This window comes from Sitophilus oryzae, unplaced genomic scaffold (genome assembly GCF_002938485.1).
Source record: "Sitophilus oryzae breed Bouriz unplaced genomic scaffold, Soryzae_2.0 scaffold_806_pilon_pilon, whole genome shotgun sequence".
NCBI lineage: Eukaryota > Metazoa > Arthropoda > Insecta > Coleoptera > Curculionidae > Sitophilus > Sitophilus oryzae.
The window spans coordinates 761237-776061 of record NW_022147424.1 but is presented as its reverse complement, the minus strand read 5'-3'; the positions used below and the strand labels follow the sequence as shown (position 1 = coordinate 776061).

The following is a 14825-nucleotide window of genomic DNA, read 5'->3' as shown; positions in this document are numbered from 1 at the left end:
GGTCTCATTCCACCCCCTCCGCACCGATCTGCATTGTTTGAACGATCTTTATTTATAGTATGTACAACAATCTAGATGTTAAGTGTAAGAACTGCTCTTTGGGCGAATTTAAGATAAAAGCAAGGAAAATACTTTCTGAATATTGATTAGGTTGCATATTGCGTGTAGGTGCTGTTTTGATAATATTGTGCTTATTTGTAGATAAATTTTAGATTGCTTTGCAAAATATGTTTATGTTTTGTATTATATTTAAATTATTAATTTATATTACTTTTTTTAAAAACTTTGAGGCTGGAACTTGATCAGCAACTGTTGTTTTTTCAGCCTTTTTGTAGTCTGTAAGATTATATTGTTGTTTTTTGTATGATAATGTTTGTTTGCAAACTCATCTGTATAAATTTTATTGCATTGTAAACAGGGTGGTCCGAACTGTATTCCGGAAACTTCACAGCATATTTTGCAGATAAAAATAAGTAAAAAAGTTCTTATAAATGTATGTCTTAAAATGCTTAGCTTCGGAGATACAGGGTGTAAAAGTTTCATTTTTATTTCCATGTTTTCCAAATAATTTCTGAAGTAACATCAATATTTGGATGAAATTTGGTAACTAGCGTGACGTCATAAATCTCGCCTGTAGGCTGATCTTTTAATAGTAGGCACTGGCTTGTATATAAGTATATATCGAGAAATTTTGTGTCTAGGGTTTTTTAGATATGAGAAATTCGATGTTTGATGTCAATATGACTCCTACTTATAGAGGGCGCCACCTACATATTTTTTAACTGGTTTGAAGAGTAATAACTTTTCGTCCGTACCTGTATAAAACTACTAAGTAACAGAATATACATTTACGACGTTTTTAACGTAAGAAAGATCTCTTGGTAAAAATCGCTACGAGTAATAGTTCTCGAGATAATTAAAATCGAAATTATCAATACCTGTCTTCATTGACGTAAATTATAAACATGTTGACTAAATAGTTAATAGCTGGAATTTCGCTATTGGCTATCGGCGGAAAAATTCTTGCAAAAATAATGTCAAACCGCCTGCACCCACATATAGAAAAAATTCTTCCAGAATCGCAAACGGGTTTTCGTACCAACCGCGGCACCGTCGATTCCATATTTTCCATCCGTCAACTACAGGAAAAGTAAAAAGAGCAGCAGTCTAAACTTTATGTTGCATTCATCGATCTAACAAAGCCTTCGACTCTGTGAACAGAGATGCGCTTTGGGCAATTATGGAAAAGTTCGGAGTACCCAACAAATTTCTTTACAGTGTATAAAGCCTTCCATAACAACAACAAGTCAAGAGTGTCACATCATGGATCACCTGGATGACCCATTCCTACCGTAAATGGCAGGATAGGGCAGGATGCGTCTTGTAGCGCCTCCTATTCAACATATTCAGTTATTGCAGCGATGTCTTCTACCTCTCTATACAATGTGTACCGTTGGCAGCGCTCTCCATTATAGTGGACAGCAAACTGCAGGAGAGAAGTTAGGCATTAGATACAGATATGACGGCAGAGTCTGTTCAACATAAAAGACCTCTCAGTAAAAACACGGCCAAAATTTATCACCAGAACTTCAATATTTGCTGACGACTGCGCTCTAGGTTGCAAACATCGGTACAACAATTACAAGAAATGTTGAACACATATACCTGGGCATACGAGGCTTTGGGCCTTAAGCTGAACATCGGCAAACTAAAATCATGCACTCTTCGGAAGATCACAACAATGCTATAAAAATCGGAGAAGAACTATTCGAATATGTGGTGGAATTCAATTACCTTTGCAGTTTGATGGTTTCGGAAAAAGGCCAACATTGACTCTGAAATTCAGCACAAGTTAAGTAGTGCGCCTCAGAAGAGTCCGCATGAAATTAAAAAGACAGGGTTTTCTACAATCGCGACTTGAGTACAAAAACAAAACTTGCAGTATACCTCTACCAAGGCAGCGAAGAATGGATTTTTATCAACGTTTTCAAGAAGAATGTTTTTACTTCTGACGAAAGTTGTTTCCAGCTTGGTGGAAACCATCTAAAAATCCTATCAAAAGAAAATGTTACCGTTCAAGTTTCAATATTTCCCAGGTTTGGGGAGCAATATCTCAGCGTGGTGCTACACCTCTGTTAATAGTGCAAAATATTGTGATATTTTAAATGGTTTTCCTCTTGAAAAGGCTCATGTTTTATATCCAGAGGGGTGCGTTTTCAGCAGGATAATACAAGATGCCATACGTCTGCCTATGCTCACGCTTGGATGCAAGAACACGATTTGACAACAACAATTCCATAGCCATCATGTCTCAAACGTATCGGTCCTTGAAAATCTAACTGCGAGAGTCCTCTGAAGTCATGGTCACAAAATCCCGCTTAAGATGGGCTGTATATCGTATGCAGAATGCAAAGAAAACCGCATACCAAAAATCCCTGCTTTACGGTGAGCTTGTGGACGGTAAGAGGAGGCCGGGTGGACAACTGAAAAGATACAAGGACATTTTCACGAAAATTTAAAGGGAATTAACATGCAGAATGAGTGGGAAAAGCAGCTCTGCCAATAGAACTCAATGGAAGGGTTGTAAACTCAGTTAACAGCGGCATACTAAAAAGTAGAGAGGCAACAAAGCAAATGAGATTCAAAATGTCCGGAGTGCGGTAGGCAGATAACATCACGTATCGGGCTTTTCAGTCACAGAAAAGCTCATGAAAGAAAACGCCTTGCGTGACCATTTTCTTTATGTGTGTCGAATACTCGTCAGCGAGTAACGGCTGTATGTATGTATGTAATAGACGGAAATCATAAATTTGAAATGTTTTTCTGCCAAACCATCATCAATCATCATTTTTTCGAAGAAAATTTTATGACTAATTTAAAAAAATAAAAATTTTCCAAATTTATCTTTTTAGTCAAATAACTATCTACTTAACATGTTTATCTTTTGTCAATAATGACATGTATTGATCATCTCCCATTCTAAACATCTCGAGAAGGGTTGTTCGTAAGCGATTTTACCAAGAGACATTTTTACGTAAAAAATGCGAAAATGTTTATTTTCACTCCAGCAATTCTATACAAGTACAGACAAAAAGTTATTACTTCAAAACAGTTAAAACCTTTGAATAAGAAGACTAAGGAAGGAGCATATCAAAATCTTAGGTACACCGAGTGATGGGCCTCAAATATGGCTCGACTTAAATTCTGGTTTATCAGTGTCGTTCTAATTTTATTTAAAAATGTAAAACTATGATGGTGGGTAGACGTGGGGTAGACTCCATAATTTTTTGTATTATTTTACGTTGTGAATAAATGTTGGTAGTTATTAAAATTATTATAAAAAATAGGTACCATAATTGTAATAAAATCAAATAGATAAGTTATAATAAGTGATTATTAACAAAACATCCGATACGCTACTGAAACTGGGTAAAGTCAAATTAACGTATCTAAAGCATTTGACAAACAATCTTTGACAAGTAATATATAAAAGCTAAAATGTGAGGAAAAATATATAATTTAGTTAATTTAATTTGAATTTCATAAATGATCCGTTTGCCTACAAGTATGTATATTATATAGTCACTTAAGCCAGAAAAGTGGTTCCATTATTTCACCCAGTTTTTGGAACATTAATTTATGATTTTTTAAAAAATTTCAAAATATGTAAAAAACAAATGAATTATGCTTGTCCAAGCGTTTTCCCGAAAAAGACTAACCGTATTTTTAAATACTTAAATATTGTAATATTTGGGAGGAGTTTTCGCCCTCTTGGAATTTGAGATTCGAGAAACCCCTCCTTATCGAACCTCTACACCCCACAACCAACTATTTTAGAGTCTTTTTCGATAAATCGCGATAGTGTCACTGTTAATTTAAGTTCTGCCACAATTTCCATCTAGATTTACTACCTTTATACAACTATCAGTAGTAGAATAAATAATAAATAACATAAAATAAGCTCCGTAAAGACTGACAAATCCACAAAATTTCAAATCAAATTCAAATGTGTCAAATGAATCGTCAAACAGAACTGTCAAGGATCCCCACCCTAGAGAGCTTTTATGGTGGCTTTTCCGCCCACCATGCATGAATACATGGATAGCATTATGCTCCTTCCTTCGTCTTCTTATTCAAAGGTTAAAACACATGTAGGTGGCGCCTTTTACAAATAGGAGACACCAATTTTCATCCAAATAATGACGTTACTTCAGAAATTATTTGAAAAATATCGAAATAAAAATGAAACTTCTACACCCTGTATCTCCGAAACTAAGCATTTTAGGACATACATTTATAAGAAGTTTTTTACTTCATTTTATCTGCAGAATATGCTCCCGAAGTTTCCTGAATACAATTCGGACCACCCTGTATATACAAACTTCAATAAATGTATTATTATTAATATATTTTCGTACTTTTATGCCTAGGCGTTAAAATAACCTTTTTATATTGTCAATCACGTCCTAAAAATTAATACTTTTGGGACGTTTCAAAAAAAAATAATATTGATAAATATATTTAAATTCAGAATTTATTTTAACAAATGCATAAAATACAATATTATAATATATTTGAAAACATACAATACCAAGGCTCATTGACCAATATTTCAAACAAGAATTATTATCTTCACTCGCAAGTCACATTCATCATCACATTCACACATATACAGAGTAAATAAAAAAAGTCGACACATCTTACTAGGAACAATGACTTATTGTTATAATACACTAAAAATTATATTCTAGATTAAGTGTTCTGACTGAAGAGGTACATGTGTAATTAATCTATACACTCTCATTTAGACTAAGTACTGTGATTAAGTACTAAACCACCGGGATATAAATACTTTGTAATTATTTGAATAAAAATAACCCATATTAACAATAAACAGTACATAATTTCATTTAATTGACACAGCATGAATTTATTTTTACAATGAGATTGGATTCATTCAACTTTGTTTATTTTTTTCTCAATAGTCACGAGCTTGTTAAAAGCAAAAAAAAGTTTGGCTATTTGGACACTTGATTGGCACTAACTGGTTTGTAATTACAGTATAAGATGGTTTGTAATAGATGTAAAAGTATCTAATAAAAACTAAAATATACTTTAATAGTTGTATTTAGATAGTTTTATTTCTTACATTCCCTGCTAACAATATTTTTCTGTCCCAGTCATTAATAGTATATTACCATGATACAAAGAATACAAGGTATGATATGGCGCAGGTTGGTCACTACGTCACAGGTGATTGTCGTTCAAATTGTCAAACAGATTGTGTCATCTGTGAAATTTGATTGTGTCAAAATGTGAAAATAATTTTTCAAATGTCAAGCTCGATGTCAAAACATAATTCTTCCCTATTTTAGGTCTTTTTTTATTAGTGGCAATTAAATGGATATTTTTTTGTATGGCGTATGACGTCACAGGTATAAATTGGAGCCGCTATCGATCATACCTTGTTTTCTTTGTACCATGGTATATTACATACCGAGGATGGAAGTGTCATTACTGTCATAACTAAATCTCGAGAAAATAATAACGAAAACTTTCCTCCGAGGTTTGTATACTATTTTATTTACAACCACATCATTAATTAAAAAATAGAGACTGTATTTTATTTTGAAAATAAAAAGTAAATATGCGAAAATTTGTCGTTTTCTGTTTTGGCATTTCCATATCTATAGTTACCGGTACCAGTGGTTGTTATGGCGCAAACCTTCAAAAGCAAAACAAACAACTAAAGGATGATTCACGGTACACCGGACCGTGCCCGAGCCGGGCACGTTCCGTAAAGTAGACACCAAGCCACGTCCGGGCCTTCAATATATGCTACACCGAGTGGACAACGGGGATCATGTCCGTGCCGATTATATTCTAGAAAACAGTGGTGCCGCAGTGGTACATTTGTACCAAATTTGATACTTTTAATTCTATTTGGTACAGTGGTACTACATTTTCAAATCCAGGATGATTCGGTACAATAATTATTTCCCACGCGCACCGAAAATGAATAGATATTTAATAATTATCGTCGTTGATATTGCATTAAACGCGCTTACCGATACCATTCGGAGACAATCCGCATTAATTAACGACGTATTATAAACGTTGTAATGTCTATAGGGTTGCCTATATTAAATAACCCGAAGAAAAAACTAAAAATTTGCTGTTTCTAACATGCTTCTATATTTGCGTTTTTTTTAATAAAATTTAAGTTTTCCAAGTATCGTGTGTAGTATTAGAATTACTTACATTTCTTCAACCTATACTTATACTTGGGTTTTCTGAATTTCTATTTCATGTTTTTCGTCTCGATTTGTGTCTTTCTCCAGGAAGTTTTTTATGTAGAAATTTATGAAGAAATTCACAACGACCAAACCGGTTAAAGTCATTTGCAGATGTATTTTGTTGTGCTTTAAAAAATTGTACCAAAGTGGAACATTTTTAGTTTATAATGTGGTACGCGCTAAAAGTTGGGTGCGGCAATACTGCTAGAAAACACTCGCTATAGGCCCGTAGACGAACGAAGTATTTAGCCACGGCGGCTCATTTATGTTTGCCGCAACGGGGCCGGAACGTAGCGGATCCGAGGAAAAATGTACACCGACATTTCTTGGACGGGGCACGGACGCGTTCCGGCGAAGCTCGGACCGTGCTCGGCTTAGCATGAATGTATAAGTATAAATAACATTTGACAATGTTTGGCCGTGCCTTCACCGTCGCACGGCTCCGGCCCGTCACGGTGTACCGTGAATCATCCTTAAGTGACAGTTTTGAATTTCTCGTTCGCTTTTTCGAATTTACATAACATAGAAAGCCAGAATGTTGTCGGAAAGTTCTGATAATAAAGACTACTTTAATATTGGTTCTCCACCAGAACTTACAGAAGCTGCAAAAAGAGCAGAAGCCAGTTTACTTCCCGAAAAAAGTAGGGGGCGATACGAAATAGCATTGAAAGTACACGAAAAATGGTGTGCCGAAAGAAATGCTAAGAATATTGCTTCGGAGACAGTCTTGATGGCATATTTTAGCGACATGGCAAGGCAGAAAAAGCCATCTATTCTTTGGGCTACGTACAGCATGTTAATGAGTGAAACACATCAGGGGGCCCCTTAATCGATTAACGCGTACAATAAGTCAAATTTGACCATTAATTTCAAGAAATAAATGTTTTAAAATACTTAGTTATTATTGTTAATCTTCTTGTTTATTTTTGTTGGTGTTAGATAAGTATTTAATAAAGATATTACAAGAATATGTTGCTTAATTAAATGAGACAACAACCGTCAATTTATAAACAGGTCATAGTAACCTGGCAACGATGTAAGGTCATCGAGTTGGTGAGTCATCAACTGGAGGGAGGAGGGTCATGGTCAGGTCCTCACAATAGGAATTGACCTCAAATCCAAGGAGGCAATAGAGAAAGAGGAACATATCCTCTATTATAGATACGGGACAACACCGGTATTAGGTCTAAAGAGCGACCAAGTTAAAGAAGTGGAGAAAATGGAGACAGATCTGCCAGCCTCCACCTCACGGGTTCCTCAACCGGAGGCAAGCTCCTCGACTGCGAAGAGCGGCACGGAGGGTCAAACTCCAACCGTGGAAGGGTGTGTACCCTCGGAGGAAGAACTGTTGTCAGAGGATGATGGGAAATACCCTGTCCCCTCTACAACAGGGGTATGATGGGTTATAGATTGTGTGATGACTCAAGGAAGGGGGGCACAATAGATCTTTAAGGTTGCAGTGATAAACCCCCTCCCCCCTCTTACACATTCTACATTCTACAACCTGGCAACAAACAAAGTTCCTATATACCAGCAGCGTTAATACAAATACACCGGAAGAATAATAAATGCAACTTATGTGTCGTTTCAAAATGGGACAAAATATTATATTATATATTTATTATATATATATAATAAATTCAGTAAGAAATAAAATTATCTATGTAACTTTGCCCTCGGTATTGACACCCTTATAATCCCCTTGATACATACATAACGATATTTTTAAATAAGACTCGTTATATACTCGTTACAAACTTAAAAACGAAGAAATTATTTAGCAAAATGAAAAAACTTTCAGTTAAATGAACTAATATACTTCCAATCTGTGTGTCTATTTATAATTCTATTCATTCTTGCATGCTTAATACATAGTCAAGGATATAAGAATATTGAAAGTAATAAATTAATTACAGAAGTACCTTAAGAGTAAAGAAAAGTCGCGATTGTTACTAATAAAATGTTGAATAATTGTTGAATATTACAGGGAACATAAATCAGTCTAGGGAGATAGTATCTAACTACATTGTTTATTTTTTTTAATACACTCCCAAAAATTGCCAGTCACTGTCATGTAACCCTCTTGTTGGACAAACTTTGCATTTGTACAAATTGAGTTTAAGATGTACAGGGTATTTAAAAAAAAAACATGTGTCATCTCTCGTGAAGAAATTCCTCTCGAAAAAATAAGATTTATTTTTCATATCAACACAAGTCCCGATTCTGCTTTGTTTCGTAGCTACAGGGTGTTCAATTCTTGATTTTTCTCGATTTATTATATTTTTATTCCAAGTACTTTTAGCAATTCGAATGAAATTTTGAGGGTAAAAGTTACTATAAGTGCGACATATTTTAATGTAAAAAAGGGTCGACATATTCATCTTATCACTAGAATATTTTTCTAAAAAAAGCATGTACGCCACTGACTTTCTTTTCTCTTGCTAGCGAAATGGTGTAAGCCGTTTAATAAATTAAAAAAAAAACGAAAAATAGTTCCTATAAACATATGTAGGTACGGAAATGCATAGTTTTAGCAAATTACAGGATGTTAAAACTTTTTAAAATTAGGTCTTTTGTAATTATTATCTTAAATACCATTATTTTTTTATTTGAATAATAACTAATAGTAATAATATTTAATAATAAATTAGATAACACTAAAAGCACTTGGAAGAAACTTATAATAAGACTTTAACACCCTGCAGCTACGAAACAAAGCAGAATCAGACGTACGTTGATATGAAAAATAAATCTTATTTTTACGTGAGGAATCTCCCCACGAGAGATGGTACATGTTTTTTGAAACACCCTGTACATTTACTATGTTTAGCGCTGAATTTAGCAAGGCTTCCTAGTTTTTAACACTGCAATATATTCTTTAAACCTAAACAGACTTATATCCCTTTTCTGACATTCAACAAATAAAAAATACTCTTACAGTGTCAACTTTCGAGAAGAATCAGCGTTGTCTTAACAACCACTTGACACTTACTTTTCTATCAGTTATTTCCTTCGCACTGACACTGGTCGCGGTATCGGCAACGTCGCGTCCGAATAGTACCCGTACGACCGCGAATGACTTTTGTGCACCCGGCTCTCGATTTTCTATCGACGTCCTCGTTTGAGCAACGCAACAACCACACGGCCTTCTGCGACGGACGTTCCCGAACGTTGTGTTACACCTGATCGGGTTGGACAGGTACCACCGCCGCGGCAAAGAACGAGGTACTGCCCGCTGACCTCCCCCCACCGTCATGTGGCCGAGAGAAAGAGATCGACTGTTGGCGACGGGGCTTGAGATGTTTGACGCTTCTAGAAGATCTTCTAGGACTATTGATTTCGAGATCATAAGTTTGTCCAGATCTTATTAAAAAAGTTACACATCAAGTCAAAAATATCAACAGATCTTAAAGTCTCAGTTTTACGTATCATCGTTGATTGAAAGAATTGGGAAGATACGCAACCTAAAGGTGCGTCCACATTGCTTGTGATCCTGCCCGCGCTCTTGTTTCTTCTTGCGCTTCCTGTTTGTCGTGTTTCTCAAGATCTTTCGGCTTGCAAGCAACGGCGTCCACATTGTAACGTAGCGCTCGCGTTTGTGCTGTTCGGGCATGGATACTGAAGTAGTTTTAATAGCGGCTGCTAGTGCGATCATTATTGCAAAGACAAAGAAGAAGGCAAAGAGAAAAAAAGGCGGTGTTGGATGTGTAATAATTTCAAAAGTATATCCCAGCACAGTGAAAGTAAACATCTACGCGATTTACAAACAGACAGAATGTTTTTTAATAATTCTTATCGCAAGTCCGCTACTGATTTTGAAAGACTTATTAACTTAATTGATCCCCCGTACAGAAAGAAAAAATACAACTTTTAGGAAGTGTATTCCGGTTAAAGAAAGAGTTCAATAAAGATTGGCCAAAACATTAAGATTCCTTGCAACTGGAGACTCACATACCAATTTGGTTATTTATTCAAAGTTTCCAAGCAAAACATTTCAAAAATAATACCAGGCGTATGCCAAAATATAAATAAAGTTCCCAAAGATCAGATTAAGATAAGTAGGCAATATAAATATAGAGTTATATTTTATTAAGGGTATATTTAATATTATGAATCCAAGAACAAAACACAAATATTTGTAATTCTGAACAAAAAAAATAAGAAAAATCATGGTAGTATCATTATACTGCAGTAAATACCGAATCCTATGAATGAAACCGAACTAAAAAACAAACAACGCAAACAGCTCGAGCGCTTCGAACCGCCGCGCCACCGTATGTATGCTCGCATGGCTCGAAAGCCAAGAGTCGAACAGTCGAAACAGGTAGAGGTGTGTAGTTCGTGAACGAACTAGTTCCAATGAACTATTCCGACCCCGGAATGAAAGGAACTAGTTCCTGGTTTCTCAAAGGACTAGTTCCTCAGGACCTATTCCGGGATCGAGACTGTGTCCGATATAGAATAAATATGCGACGGCGACTGATCGGCTAGAGCGCGTAGCTCGATGGTAGGCAGGAGTGGAGAGTGCCAGACGTACGTTATCGGATCCGGACCTAGAGGAACTAACACAAAACACATACACAAGGAGAAGTGCGAGCGCTTTGCTAAATATTGGAAAGTGAAATTGACGTTTAAATTTGACACTGTTGACAAGTCTACTGCTACTAGCGCCCCCAATATCGCTTGTAGGAACTACGGACTAGATTGTAACGCATGGCGGGAAGTTTAAAAAATAAAAATGATAATTCTTCATTTATTTTTAATTATGACATACATAAAAACACAAAAAAATACACCATTTTTAAAAATATGTTTAATATCATTATCAAATATACAACAGAAATTAATTCCAACAAAATAAATTAATAAAATTAAAAGAATAATGTTACAAGTAGATCAAGAGACAAAATTAATTATAACAAAACTGAAAAAATGGCGTCATAGATGGCTTAGAAATGAAGCCATCTATGAATTATATAGGAAATGTCATCGATCATCATTTTTAAGCCAGCTGGACGATTATTTCAAACATACAAGCTGAGTTCGTTCATAGTGCTCTTAGAAATCTAGATAAACAAAGAATAATAAATTAAAAAGTATTCCAGGGGAAAAGAGAGGAAGAACCTGTATCGTCTCTGATATCTGTCAGGGTATTGTTGAAAGTGTCATCTTTTGCTCGAAGTTTTCAGGTCGATTAAAAAGATGACATTTACAACAATACTTTGCCGTAACTTTCACAAATATCAGAGAGAGAGTACAGGTATTGCCTCTCTTTTCCTCTGGGATGCTTTATATCTGTTGTTCTTTGTTTATCTATATGTCTCAGAGCATAATGCCGAACACGACTACAGTATATAATAATTTTATTATCCTAAGTGGAAAGAAAAAAGATCACCCTTCTGTTTTGTACTATGGTCCCTTTCTTCCGATGGCTCATCTCGTTGATATTTAGGAAGGTATCCATAAAATATATATTTTATTATCGGTCCTGGGATGAAAAAATATAAAATTCAATTTGATTTGATGATCCTTTTCTGTCACCTAAATCAGGAGAATGACAATGAGCATGTTAAGATGAAAAAAAACTTATTTATCAACACTTACCTACACGAATAGGAAGCGATCACCGAGCGGTAAGAAGTACGATCAAAATAAACCTGAAAAACGAAAGAAAAAAGATGGTCCATCCACGGAAGATAACAAGATGGACCCCTCCAGATAACCCTAAAGCCTTTGAAGACTCAATCTCCACTGCTCTCCGTCATGTACAACAAACCGACATCGACGTCCTCAACAACAATATTACAGAAGCCATTCTAGCAGCACAGAAGCGGCATTGCAACACCCAAAAGCAAAACGACGAAAGACTAACTGAGGAAACCAAACAACTCATGAGCCAAAGAAGATCGATTAGAGGAAATCTGGAAAACTCGGAGGAGATACGCCGGCTGAATAAAACAATCTCAAAGGAAATACGCAAAGACTTAAGGAAATATAATACGGAGATGACCCAACAAACAATAGAGGAAAATCGGAGCATGAAAGTCATGAGAAGGAAACTGGCCGAGGGCAAAGTGGAAATATTCAAGCTCAAGGATGGAACAGGAGAGGAAACTACAGACAGGAAAAGACTCCTCACCATAGTGGAGAACTTTTTATAAAGAACTATATAAAAGCCCAACCACAAATACCAACAACAGCACAACACAGGCGAGACAAACAGGGGAAGAACCCGAGAATAATAAACGTAGGCTCGGAAGATATGCCACACATCACACAACAGAAGAGGTGAGAAATTCCCTCAAAGAAATGAAAGGAGGCAAATCCCTGGCGAAGATCAGATAGTGATTGAAGCGGTGAAAAGTGGGGAGAACAAATCATTATAAAAATCACTGCCCTGCTGAACTTATGTCTCGAAAAGGCATGGTCCCCGAGAGATGGAACAATGCGGTTACAATACTTATCCACAAGAAGGGCGATATAACTAACTTAGAAAATTACAGACCAATAAGTCTACTCTCCCACTTATATAAACTTTTCACTAAAATAATTACAAAACGCCTAGAAAACAAACTTGAAGCATACCAGCCCCGTGAGCAAGCTGGCTTTCGAAAGGGCTATGGCACAAACGACCATCTACAAACAATAAAGACCTTAATAGAGAAATCAATAGAATATAATAAACCGCTCGCCCTAATATTCATCGACTTCAAAAGCTCTTCGACACTGTCGAATTACCATCTATACTAAATGCACTCAACGAATGTCGAGTAGACCACAGATACACGGAACTTCTACATAACATATACAGGAATGCCACGGGATGCGTAAAACTTCACGCACTAACTAAGAAATACACAATAGAAAGAGGAATAAGACAAGGTGATACTATATCCCCTAAATCTTCACTGCGGTGTTGGAGCATGCATTCAAACAACTGAACTGGCAGAATAAGGGCATAAATATAGACGGCGAATACCTACACCACCTTCGTTTCGCCGACGACGTAGTTATAACAACCGACAATTTAGGAGGCACAGGAAATGCTGGAAGAACTAAGGCAGGCGACAGCAAGAGTGGGACTGTATATTAACTACCACAAAACACAGTTCATGACAAACTTGGTGGCCAGCGGAAACCTGGTGACAGACGAAGGAGACGAAATAGAGCAAACGCACAAATATAAATATCTCGGTCACGAGATACAGATTTGCAGAGACAACCAGACAAGCGAAGTCACACGACGCATAGGGCTAGGATGGGTAGCTTTTGGCAAACTAAGAAACGCCCTTAGGGGAAACTGCCTATATGTCTGAAACGGAAAGTGTTCAACCAATGTGTGCTCCCGGTGATGATATACGGGCGGAGACTCTGACTCTGACGAGGAAGTCAATAAACAAACTTCAAGTGGCACAGAGAGCAATGGAAAGATCGATGCTGGGAATCACTAGAAGAGACAAAGTGACGAATATAACAATAAGAAGCAGAACAAAGGTTGCCGACATTATCGAACTTATCACAAAATCTAAGTGGAGATGGGCAGGACATGTGGCTCGCACTAAAGACAACCGATGGACAAAACGAATCCTGGAATGGAGACCCAGAGAAGACAGGAGAAGCAGAGGAAGACCACCCACCAGATGGACGGACGACATCAAACGTGTGGCGGGAAACTGGATTAGCACCGCACAAGACAGAGGACAGTGGAAACACCTGGAGGAGGCCTATGTCCAGCAGTGGACGAAAATTGGCTGATATAGATAGATAGAGATAGATAGACCTACACGTTAGTCCAAGGAGTTTTATCAAAAACCTATATTTGCCTAAATAATTTATGTATTCAATTTACAAAGCAAACTGCAGCGTGTAAAAACTGAATTTTGTATGGGCATTAGACAGTGTGATAAAAAGTAACACCTTAAAAATGATATTTCATTTTTTAATAAATGCTTATTTATAACAACAGAGACTTTAATTTGATAACTTATTATTATATTGATTTCTGACTCAAATCCACATTTATTTATAATAATTTATTAACGAACACAATTAAGTATGTAATTAATTAGTATATGGGCGGAAATAATGGTGTTATATTTAATTAATGGTATACTCTTTTATAAAGATTTAAATAGTTTTCTTTTTGCATACAAATGGGCTAGTAATATTATCGTTTTGCTAAAAACGATAATATTACTAGTCTGTACATTTTGTACATTTGTTGCTTTAAAAACAATCTAAAATGTCAATATTCCATGGATATATTGATAAATGAGGTCTAAAGAAAATGCATTTTCTACGAAAACTTGAAGGGATAGGCAAAAAATTGTATGATACAATTTGATAGACAATTTAATTGTGCATCTGATTCTCCTAAAATATACAGGGCATTCTATTTAAATTAAAGAAGTTATTGCCGTTTAAAGCTAATAATTATTTAAAATAAATTTTTAGCCACTCTGTATCAGGTAGTATTATTTTTATTATTGCAGCACAATAACTGATCAATAAATAAACTTCATTAAATAT

The 14825-nt window shown here is 35.9% G+C and overlaps 1 protein-coding gene across 3 annotated transcripts in view; it reads right to left on the bottom strand.

The window, feature by feature from the left end:
• LOC115888704 (scavenger receptor class B member 1) overlaps positions 1-14825 on the bottom strand; it is a 165561-nt gene that overhangs the window by 118456 nt on the left and 32280 nt on the right. Inside the window, exon 1 of one of the 3 annotated variants that reach the window (XM_030908500.1) lies at positions 9289-9512. The exons of 1 other annotated variant lie outside the window; for it this stretch is intronic. The gene's annotated coding sequence lies outside the window, so the exon portion shown is untranslated. Of the gene's footprint in view, positions 1-9234; positions 9513-14825 lie in introns of those variants that run through there. One more of the 3 variants, XM_030908502.1, reaches the window with a different exon arrangement.